Source organism: Tenrec ecaudatus, chromosome 15 (genome assembly GCF_050624435.1).
Source record: "Tenrec ecaudatus isolate mTenEca1 chromosome 15, mTenEca1.hap1, whole genome shotgun sequence".
In the NCBI taxonomy this organism is placed as follows: domain Eukaryota; kingdom Metazoa; phylum Chordata; class Mammalia; order Afrosoricida; family Tenrecidae; genus Tenrec; species Tenrec ecaudatus.
Window position 1 is genome coordinate 92,209,981 of NC_134544.1, and position 11,914 is coordinate 92,221,894.

Below are 11,914 nucleotides of genomic sequence, written 5' to 3' on the forward strand. Positions count from 1 at the left end.
GCGGCTAAAGTACAAGTTTAAAAGGGTTTAAAAAAGAAAACAAACACATGATCTTCCCCACCCACCCCCAACAAACAAGCCAACGAAAAAGTTTGAGTAAGAATTGGATTGGATTGCAGTGGGGGCGGGTGACAGGTGGCCTGGTGGGTGTTAGGGAGGATAGGGCGAACCCTGTGGCATAGTCCTTACTGGCTTGCCAGTGTGGTCTGCCTGCCCTCAATAGAAATCGACCATCAATCCTCAAGGAAGGGCTATCGCACACACACAAACACACACACGGTGGCCATGCATCATCTCCTGACTGCTTGGGTCATTCAGAGGTCCTTGGAGCGACATTGTAAGCTCTTCTGCATATGCACCCCGTCTCGCTATGTCTTGCAACTATGGTGCTCAGACCCCTATCCGCTTCTCCGGTCCCCTCCAATCTGTGTTCTCTCTGGAGGAAACCTGCCGCCAGTCACGATCAGTTTGGTGGCAATTCTGTCCCTTGCTCTCTCTCCACCAATTGATTGATTCCCATTTGAGTGGCCTAGCTTTTGCCTGAAGATTCTTCAAAAGACAGGCAGACAGACAGACAGAAAGCTCCTTGGGAATAGTTGTACCCAGTTGGCTTCCAAGACAACCCAAAGAGCCACACTGCAATCAATCAAATGTGCTTTAAGTGAAAGCCAGCAGGTGAATGGGCAAACTGTAAGAGTCAGTGGGTCCCGAGAGCACAGCAGAACACACTCAGTTTATTAGGAATCAAAGCACCAGCAGAGAAGGATGGTCAATCTTTGCCACATGCAGTTCCCTGAAGTGGGAAGGTTCTGGGGGAATTCCCAAAGTTTGCGGTCCTCAGGCTAAGATGTACCTTGCCACTGTTTATTTCAAAACTGGTCGACGTGTGGGTGTTTTTGTGTGTGCGCCTTGGTCAAGCCTCAGCCAAAATGACAGAAGCCAAATTCAGCATGTTATTTATCAACTACTAAGGTGTTTTAGCCAGCCTGCACACCCAGCCGCATCCCCCCAACCCCCACCCCAGCCATGGCCCATCAACCACTTCGTTAATAATTGGTAATCTATCTATAAAGTAGATTTCAATTTGTGAAATGGGGGGTGGGTGCGTGTCTCTTTCTGGGCCAGCACTACCTCCAACATGTTGCCCAATCAATAACCCCTCCAACTTAAGCAGAAAGACACCTCCTGTGGCACCTTTTCACCTGAAAAGGATCAAAAGGAAGGCCTGGGCTTGATTACCATATGAAGCCGGCCGTTTTAGCATCTCAATAACCTGGTCTCTGGCTAGAGAGGCATGGTCATTGCTGTCAGGGTGACCGGTTTGTGTTTTGTTTTGTTTTATTCTGTTGTTGATCTGAAGTTGGACTTTGACACTACCTTGGGCAAGCGAACTAGACATTGCTTGTTTCGGGGACACCCAGGATGGGCTGGGATGGGAAGGGAGTGGGAGGAGGCAGCGATCCATGGAGAAGAGCCCTAGGGGAACTCCAATCTCTCCACCTGCAAAGTCAAGGAAGAGGGAGGCTTGAGTGGTCCACAGGAGTGTGGCCTGGTCCCACTGGCCCACCCTTAATTCCGAAGGCCTGCCACCTGGCGGAGCCTCCAACCGCCAGCACTGGGATTCAGTCGAAAAGCAGCTCAGACTCTGGACCCTCCCTTGCGAATCTCCAGCAGTTTTTCTGATGAGACCAGAGGTCCCACTGCTTTATGAGTTGAATGGGTTGGGACCTGAGTGCTTAGAAGGGGTGAGGGAGGATTTGGCAAACATTTTAGGAACCCGGTATGTGTGTGCTTCGGTGGATGGCTGGTTATGTGTCTGTGTGTGTGTGTGTGTGTGTGTGTGTGTACAGTACCAGGCCCACCTGGTCAAGTTTTAGGAGTGTCATGACCACGCTTCAGTCAATGCAATCATGCAGGCACAGCAGCAGCAGAACCACCATTACCTCTTTCCGCCACCTAGTCCGAACCCACTTCTGCCCCAGTCTGACCACAATGTACTAACTCACCAACACCAGGTGCCCCCTGAAGCATATAAATCCCATCTAACGTAGAGAAGCATCGCATTGTTTTTGTCACGTTTTGTTTCTATTATTCACTTCCATCGTATATATGGGGATATGGGGATGAAGGTTCAAACATACAGCCTCCCTTCCCACCCACATCTTGGCGCGCAGGCCTTCTTTCTTTGTGATAACAGATGATGGATGATTGTATGGATGGATGGGTGGATGGGTGGATGGGTGGATGGATGGGTACATGAGAGAGAGACAGAAACAGAGAAACCTAACAAAGGAGGGCCTTCTCTAGTCTCTGAGAGGAAAGGATCAAAGTGGCTGAGTGTAGGAGGGAGGGGTTTTCCAATGTGAGTGCTATAGCGCACATGCGCTTATGGTCTAAGGGTCACCTGAATTGGACTCCCTCCGGTTCCCCCTAGATGTGACCAGGTGGATGACAAGATCCCTTCTCTGTGGCTGTTGCTCTAACTAACTCTCATATCCCGGCCGCCCCCATATGCTACTCCACTCTGTTTCTCTTCTCTTCTCTACTCTTCTCTTATCCTTTCCCTCGCTGCTCTCCGCGGTCCTGGTCCTCTCTGGTCAACCCAGCGAGAGGAAGCCAGGCGCGCCTACGTCCCTCTAAGTCGGCCAAGAGGGAAAGACAGTATGCGGTCTGCTGACCTCTGTGCTTCTGCCACGCGCTGTCACTTGGAGGTGAGAAAGGCCAACCGGGGTGCATGCCTCCCTGCGCAAGGCCAGCCCGATCTCTTGGCCAAGGAGGCACTGGGTCACCAGGTGGAGCCTTGCAGGACGCGCTTGGCGGGAGGGCAAGACGGTTCAGAGGTGGGGAGCGGGGCAGCAGGCAATATACACCAGCCACAAGCTCAAGGGATGCACACAGCTGCAGTGTGGCGACAAAGGTCTCCAAAAAACCTCAAAACCTAACCGATCAGTGGTTTGGCTTGAGCCACAGGTAGTGCAGTACAGTCCAGGGCAGCAGCTCAACGCTCCCATCACCAGGGAGGAAGCCAGAAGGGAAGGGACTTGAAAAGACTTTTCTTTCCTAGCACTCGAATCAAGCTGTGACCTGATGAAATTCCCCTCTTAGGTTACTATTGGCCTACTTGCCAAAGTAAGGCTTCACAGACAGTGTGAAGCTTTCCTCTGAGAGCCTGTTGAAGGCCTTCTTGGTGATGTTATGTATCGTCTATCTATCTATCTATCTATCTATCTATCTATCTATCTATCTATCTATCTATCATCTTATAGCTGTGTCTACCTTTCTAACAGTCTACTTACTTATCTGTCTGTCTTTCTCTCCATGAGGTATCTGTTTTCACCAAAAGCAGGGTGCCTGTGTGAATCGGGTGGGAAGGACAGAAGTGTGTGTTTTGACCTTCATATCCTCTATACACGTCTGACTATTGATTGTGGTGAATATGAAAATCTAAACAACACGACAGAGACATGCGATGTCCCTGTGTTTTATAGGCTTGGCTCAATACCAACAGTGGGTGACCAGTGGTGGTAGCATAACAGAATGTTCCCTCAACATCCTGGGTGGGGGTTGGGGTGCGGTTGGCCATGGTGGTGGTGGTGATAGTGGTGCTGTAACAGGATTGCCGATATTGCAGAGCTTGGTTCTAGGTCCTCCTGATCCCTGACCAAGTGGTGCAGGTATTATACAGCCACCCACTCTCCAGCCCGATTTACCTCGGGGGTATGTTCACCCTGGGCAAGGAGCTGCAGACCAGAATACTCCTCCCTGGCCGGGTGGTGAGGGAGGAAGTGTTTGCAATCAGTCACACACACACAGAGACTGCCTTCTATCTGGGCAAAGCTTTAGACCTTTGCCAATCTACCCCCTTATCCAGTCGTCAGAGCCACAGAGGCAAATCCACTGAAAAGTGCTTGTTGGTCTTCCACCGTCCACGCAGTGCTCAGAATGGAAGCTCAAATGGAATCCATTCATTCACACGGAGACTCAAGCATAGATCTGGGCATTTCATAGTCACCAGAGTGTGTGAAACACAACCCGCAAGACCGTGTGTGAGAACCAACTGTCAGTGTTCATCCGTTAAGTAGTCTGGGAGGCTGGGGCTCCCCTGGAGGGGACCTTCACTTTCCTGGGTTGGAGGTGTATCCCACTCACGGTCTCCGAAGTCAAAGTCGCTCCTGACCGTGTCCCCGCCACCACCACCACCACGCACCATAACAATGCCAGTCTTAAGGCACTTCACTGCACAGGGTTGCTATGCTGCTACATGAATTCCCAGGGCAACTTCTTGAAGGCTACATTCCTGAGTGTTGTCAGCTATCAAAAGCATTGAGACCCGTTTCCTGCCTCAACCGAAGAAGACTCCACACCCTTCCCATAAGGCCCATAGATTATGCCCTGGAGAAGAATTCAAAGACACCTAAGGTCAAGGAGGCTCAGAGATCAAGCTTAGCTTGTCAATCTTGACTCTAGAGCCCTCCCATCCAGTTAGGGGTGGGCTTTCCTGCCACACGTGTGCTGCAAGACATACATGATGTGCTCTCAACTTGAGGCTCTTGAGAGTGAAGGGGTGGCATTTAGCCTGTTAATCAGCTTGCAGCTCGATGACCTCAATTGGTGGGGCCGGGGACATGAAGAAGCTCACTGGACACCTGATCAACTCTATGTAGGGTTTTACTCTCTTGCGGGGAGGAAATTACGAATGATCTCCAAGGGGTCCTAAAGGGCTTCTTTGGTCCCTTTGGGTCTTTTTAAATGTATTCCATGGTTTATGAATGGTTTTGGAGGGGTTTCAGTTTTTATATGTACTATATGTAAAAAATGATCTATGATGTATAAATAGTGTACATATTATATATTAATCGTTTACATAGAATCACTTATATATTATATAAATATACATAGATATCTACTCCTTAAGGGTGCCTTTTTTAGGGTATCATTGTGTTGCTGTTGTTTCTTACTCATTTGTGGGGCATTTAAGGTGGTTTTAAATCCGCTTCGTGTTTTCTTTTTTTTTTAACTTATATGGTATGATTGGTGCTTTTCAGAGGGTTTTAGTGAGTCTCCCGGGCATTCGGGGCGTTTTTAAAGTCTCTTAGGTACTCCTGATAGAGCTCCTCGCTGATAGGGAATTGCAGTGGTGGCTCACATTGCAGGCCTGCTTCCTGTTGATTCACCAAGGGCTGGGCATTCTGCTGAATTTCCAGGTCGTCGAGGAGTTGGTCCAAGAAGCTGGTGCCTTGTGGAGAGGCTTGGGCAAGCAGAGGAGGGTTTTCCTGCAGCAGTGTGCCTGCTGGTTGTGCCCAGTCAGCTGCCGCTGGGCACTCACGCTGACGGCCAGGCCAGGCCCCCATCCCACTGGGGCTGGTGTGTGTGCAGGAGCCGGTCTCTGCCAGAACAGGTTTGGATGCTCCCACAATGAAGTGCCTTTCCACTGCCCGGCGTCCGAAAGAATGTCCTGTTGTTCGGGACCTTGGTTTCCGCAGCTGGAAAGGTCCAAGTAGAGTGTCCTTGTCTCCGGAACCTTCCCGCCTGGGTGAACTCCTGTGGCATTTGCCCCTGATGGGTCACCGGGCCCACAGAGGCTTGGCCTCCCATGACGCAAGCTAACGGATTGCTGTCTCCATCACCTCCGCCGCCGCCTACGAAGCACAGGGAGGGCGGTCTCTGGGCATCTATGGGTGTGCTTTGCTCAGGTGGCTGCAGAAGCGGACATGGGAAGACCGGGCTGGAGCTGCATTGCTGGAGCCAGTGGTGATCCAGCTGCACCCTGGCGTGATGTGAGTGTCGAGCCCTTCGGTTCTGGAACCACGTGTCAATCCGAGCTTCCGGAAGGCCTGTCTGGCGTGCCAGTTCTTGCCTGGCTTTCACGCCGGGGAATGGCTGCTTCTCAAACGCTTGCACCAGGTGGGCGCTTTGATCTTTGCTGATGACAGTCCTCTTGCGTCTGTCTGCCGCCGGCGCCCTGGCTGGAGAGGTGGTGCGAGGCGGCACGGGGCACGGCTGTCCCGGAGGGGGCACGGAGCTCAGTTGGCTCCTCCTGAGCTGTCGACTTCTGCGGTTTTTGAACCACAGGAAGATTCTGTCCTCTGCCACGCCGATGGCTCTGGCAAGTTCTTCTCTGGCCCTGAAGCCTGGATACGGTCTCGAGCAAATGAGGCTTGTAAGATGTCAGATTGAGAAGCGTTCCAGACAGTCCTCTTTCTTCGATCTTGGGTTCGCTTAGAACGAGCAGGAGGGTCTTTCGAAGCCATGCTGCGGAAGGAGGAGCAGTTTCGGGGGAGAAGAGATGGCTGTGGGCTCAGACAGGCCAGCGGAACTTGAGCTCTCCGGAGGAGAGGGCCAGCCGCCGCTCTTAAATACCATTCCCTTCGAGCACCTCATTCGATATACAAGATGTGATTGGCGACGGGAATGAGCACAGCCAATAGGGAAGAGGCACGTGTTTGCAACTGTCTGGGGAGCACCAAAGAGCATTCACCTCCCCCTCCTTCTGCATAGTTCTGGTTTCCGGTTTCATTTCTCAAAGAAATCCCTTCCAATTTAAAAGGTAAAAATGTATCCCTTTTATTTTTAAATTAAAACTGTTTATATTTCGAAGTATTATTTAAAAACCCGGGGGGTTGCATGTTTCAGAAGTGCACAAATCCTGACTGTCTGAGTGAGTGAGTGTGTGTGTGTGTGTGTGTGTGTGTGTGTGTGTATGCGCGCACACAAGCGTGCCCGAAAAGGATAGTTGCATCATGCACCAGCAGGGCTTCACCCAAGGACACGCTGGCTGAGGAGGTTTACCAAAACACTGCCAAAACCTATGTTCGGATGGACGTGCTGATACTACAAACTGAGAAGCAACAGCGGAATGAGAGGACAAGTCAAGCTACTCAGCAGGACACCCACGCTGACGAAAGTTCCCACGGACCCTCCCCAAGTGAGAAATGATTGGAGTTACTCACGAGATGTCAGTTGGCCACGGGCCCTGTCCTTGCTTGCAAGACTCCCTGATCTTCATTGCAAGGCACTGAAGCCCCCGTGGTGGTCGAAGTCCAATGAAGTAAAGCTACCTATTGTAGGGCAACTTGACTTCCACTGAAGCAAAGCTGCCTATTTGAGGCAACTCATGCCTTGGTACAGAAAGACCAGTGGGAGTTTGATTTATGGGAACTTAGTGGGAAAGAAAACAATAAATGAAAGCCCTAGAGGAACACCTGAAGAAGGAACAGCCAAAGTCTGTCAAGTAATTTTTGTGTTTGATAATGAAATGCATTAATGCTTTATTGATTTCATAGTTCGAACAATATGCCCTAGTGTGATAAAGTGTGCTCACTTATTGTTAGAAGGTTTATGTTTATCACACTTGTGTTTGAGACAGTTTTCGTTTCAAGATGTACTAAATTTTAACCAGGAATCATGCAGTGTATCTGATGGAGAGTAAAGAAATGTGATTATGTAACTGGTCATGGTCTTGAGAATTTCCTCAAGTATGACCTCAAGCCATAAGATTTAAGCTTAGGAAAAGAATATATAAGTTGAAGCTTTGCATGAATAAAATTGGAACACTCACATGCAACCTTTGAGTCGTGTGGTTTCTGCCTCTCACTCGCCGACGCCGTGACCCACCTTGAGGGACCCGTGGACCTAGCTGCAGCTGTACTGTGACATCAGTCCCATTCTGAGTGCCCTCCAACCCGCGGGGTCCATCTTCCCTCACTGTTTGCCACAATGTTTGCTCCAATGCACGAGGCTCTCAGTATTAGACCATAATTTGGTCTAAGCTGAAGCAGATCAGTACCCTGCAGGTCAGCAGCAGGAGGTGACATACCCTAACCACAAAATCAAAAAGCTCTTCTAATCTTTGGTTGGTTACTTTTGCTCCTCTAGCTCTTAACATATTTGGAAGCATATTTACATACATACATTTACTAGAAGTCTGTCCCATTATTTGTTACTCCCAACGTTTCACCACTTACCCTAATTTTCACTGTAAAGATTCACGGCCTTGCTATTCAGTGGTTTCTGTCACGGGATGCTCAGTTTTCAAAGCCCCCTGTTGGGCGCCAAAAATGCGGGGGATTAGACCAGCTATCCCCCATCAAGCCGCGTCTGAAATGATGCGTGCAGATGAAAGAATAAAAGAAAGAGCCATATAGAAAGCATGGGATTGGGAGGACAACAGTCTGATGGACTGAAGTATGTTCAAACCTTGGTTTTTACACTCTTCTAACAAGGGAATAGTTACAAAACGAACATCAGAGAACTTGCTTTGAAAAACATCCCTAACCTCTTATCTATGCAAATGTTACTGAACGAGTCACACTTTCTAAACATTTGAATAATAACACCACTATATTCTAAGATAAGCACAAGGACATGCAAGGTTCAAAAGAATCTCAAGAGGTCATAAATAACTGAGTTATCTCACACTGCTTTTAGTGCAAGGTCATAAAGAATTGAGTTATCTCACAAGGCTTTTTGTTACAAGGTAAACAGAGGCAAAGGGGACTAGTCACACACCAAGAAACACATGGACCAGCTTATGGCCTAATACATCCACATCTCCCGCCACGCTCTCTCTCTCACACATACATTGACCAATTATGAAATAAACAGTAGCTAGGAACACCCCAGCCTGAGGACTGCAAACATTGGGAATTCCCCAAAAACATTCTCACTTCGAGGTCCTGGGTGTGGTAAGGATTGATCATCCTTCCCTGCTGGTGGTTTGATGCCCAATAAGCTGAGTGTATTCTGATGTGCTCTCACGACCCACTCACTCCTCTGGGTTGCCCATTCACCCGCTGGCTTTCACTAGAAGCTCGTATGATTTCTTGTGTTGTGGCTCATTGGACTGTCTTTGAAATCAACCGGGTGCAACTCTTCCCAAGCATCTGTCCGTCTGTGTATCTGCCTGTCTGCCTGTCTGTCGGCCTGTCTGTTGACGATTCTCAGTCACTAGCTAGGCCGCTCAAATGGGAATCAATTAATCGGTGGAGTTGAGAACAAAAAGACAGAATTGCCACCAAACTGATCGTGACTGGCTGCGATGGGTTTCCCTTCCAGAAATCACAGTTATGAGTGGCACCAGAGTAGCAGGCAGGGGTCAGACCACCGTGATTGGAACACATAGAGAGATGGGGCACATATGCCAAAGGGCTTACAATGTGGCTCCAGGAATCTGACTGACCCAAGCAGTCAGCAGATGACCCATGCACACTGCGCGTGCGCACGCGCACGTGTGTGTGAGTGTGTGTGTGTGTGTGTGTGTGTGTGTGTGTTTGTGTGTGTGATAGCCCTTGCTTGAGGAGTGATATAGATTTCCATTGAGGTCCGGCATACGACCCAGGCAAGCCACTGTGGATTATACCACCTGAGTTCTCCCTGTCCCACCTAACACCAAACCCCCCCACAAGCCATCATCTCTTGCCTCCCGCACAAACACTCAAATTCTTACACAAATTTTTTGGTTGGTTTGTTTTCTGGGGATGTGGGAAAAGATCAGGTGTTTTGCTTGTTTGTATCGTTCGGTTTTAAACCGTTTAAACTTGCACTTTAGCCGCATGTCATACCATCAATACCGCCATACTATTGTCATGCTTTTAAATTCTAGAATATTTTTTCTTCCCTCTAACTGTGACTGATGATGAAGGTCGTGGTGATGATGACGATGATGATGATGATTTTCCAATCGTGGCAATACTAGACTAGACACAACAGAACATTCTGCAATCAAAACGTTCTCTTATGTGTCTCTTTGACAAACGTTTGAGACGGAAGAGCCGATCTCCTAACTCCCTATTCCCTAAATAGTGTTTTAAAAGAACTCGAGAGCCAGATGTGTGTCTATTTTTACAGACAGAAGAAATCACCCTTCTCAGGTGAATAGAACCTTTCAGATGGATTTCCTGCAATCCAAGAGAGATAATTCCCTCAGCAACAGTGAGGATACCAGAAGGGTAGAGGAAGGGCGAGGTGGAAAACAGGAACCAATTTACAAGTATCTACTTAGAATCTCCTTTCTGGGGAGATGAAGAAGAAAAAAAGGGTGAAAAGAGACATTGGACAGTGTAAGTTATAACAAAATACTAATAATTTTTAAATATCAAGGGTTCATGAGGTAGGGGGGAGCGGGGAGGGAGGGGGGAAATGAGGAGCTGATAGCAAGGCTCAAGCAGAAAGCAAATATTTTGAGAATGATGATGGCAACACTGGTATAAATGTGCTTGACACATTTGATGGATGGATGGATTTTGATAAGAGTTGTACGAGCTTCCAATAACAATTTTTTTTGAAAGATGGCTTTCTTTAGACTTGGATGTTCTCTTATCTGCCGGAGGTCTTCCAGGTGTCCTGACCTTTTCTGCTCACTTCCCAGGGCTGAAGGAACTTTTGTGTGAGGGCTGCCTTCCTTGGATTTTGCTTGTCCTGCCACCTTGCTGAATCTGATCAGAGTTTTTTTTTCCTTTTCCTTTTCTTTTTGAAACCCATTGCCATCATTTTCGTGATTGAGTTATTTGGTTAAGTTCCCTGGCGGTAATCTTGAGGGTCGTTTGGGGTAAATGTTAACTGTCAGAAGCAGTAATCCTGAGACACTTTTGGAGTTGCACTGCAGAGAAGTCCATTCTTTGCTCCTAGGTCCAGCATTGTTCTCTGCCTGCAGTGTCACCAAATGGGGGCCGCCTGGGCGGGAAATTCAAAATTGCATGTCTAAAAGGGACATACACTCACACATACAGTGGTAGAATGTAACCTGTGAGGATTATATTGTATCAAAGCAAACCACCTCAGATTTATCCCTAGATCAGTCTCCAGTGCCCTGCCTGCCCTTTTACTGTCATTTGGAATAAAAATTTTGCCTGGCATTTTTTGCCCATGAAAGCCCCTAAGGACTATGCCTCCTGGGTTCTCCCTATCCTACTTAACACCCATCTGCCCGCCTATGCCCTGCCACTCCCACAATGCAATCCAATTCTTGCACTACCTTTTTGGTTGACGTATTGGTTAGGTTTGTGGAGGCAAATCGGGTGTTTTGTTTTATTTTTTTAAAAAATGTTTAAACTTGCGTATTAGCCACATGTCATACCATCATTACAGCCATCCTCTTGTCATCCTATTAGTTTCTAGAACCTTTCCTTCTTCCCTGCAGCTGGGATTGATGATGATGGTGGTGGTGATGATGATGATTTTCTTTTCTGTGTCTCTTTGGCAAACTTTTCAGAAGGAAGAGCTGATCTCACAACACCCTGCTCTGTAAAAACAGTTTTAATAGTTCTCAAGAGCAAAAGTGTATCTATTTTTACAGACAGATTAAATCCATCCATCCATCCAACCGTCCATCCATCCATTGTGTCAAGCACATTTGTACATGTGTTGCCATCATCATTCTCAAAACATTTGATTTCTGCCTGAAGCTTTGGTATCAGCTCATCATTTCCCCCTCCCACCTCCCTCATGAACCCTTGATAATTGATAAATTATTAGTATTTTGTTATATCTTACACTGTCCGATGTCTCCCTTCACCCACTTTTCTGTAGCCCATCCCCCCATGGAGGAGGTTCTATGTAGATCCTTGTAAATAGACTCCACCTTTCCACCCCACCCTCCCTCCACCTCCTGGTATCACCACTGGTCCTGAAGGGATTATCTCTCCTGGATTCCTGGAAAGCCATCTGAAAGGAGATTTATCTGAGAATGGTGATTTCATCTGTCTGTAAAAATGGACATACGTCTGGCTCTCAAACACTTTCCAAACTACTTTTAGGGAGTATGGAGTTATGATCTCGGCTCCTCCATCTCAAGAGTTTGGCAAAGGGACACAGAAAAGGAAGTTGTGATTGCAGAATGTTCTGTTGTGTCTAGTCTAGTATTGCCACCATGAGAAAAGCATCACCATGATCATCATCATCACCACCACTCTCAATA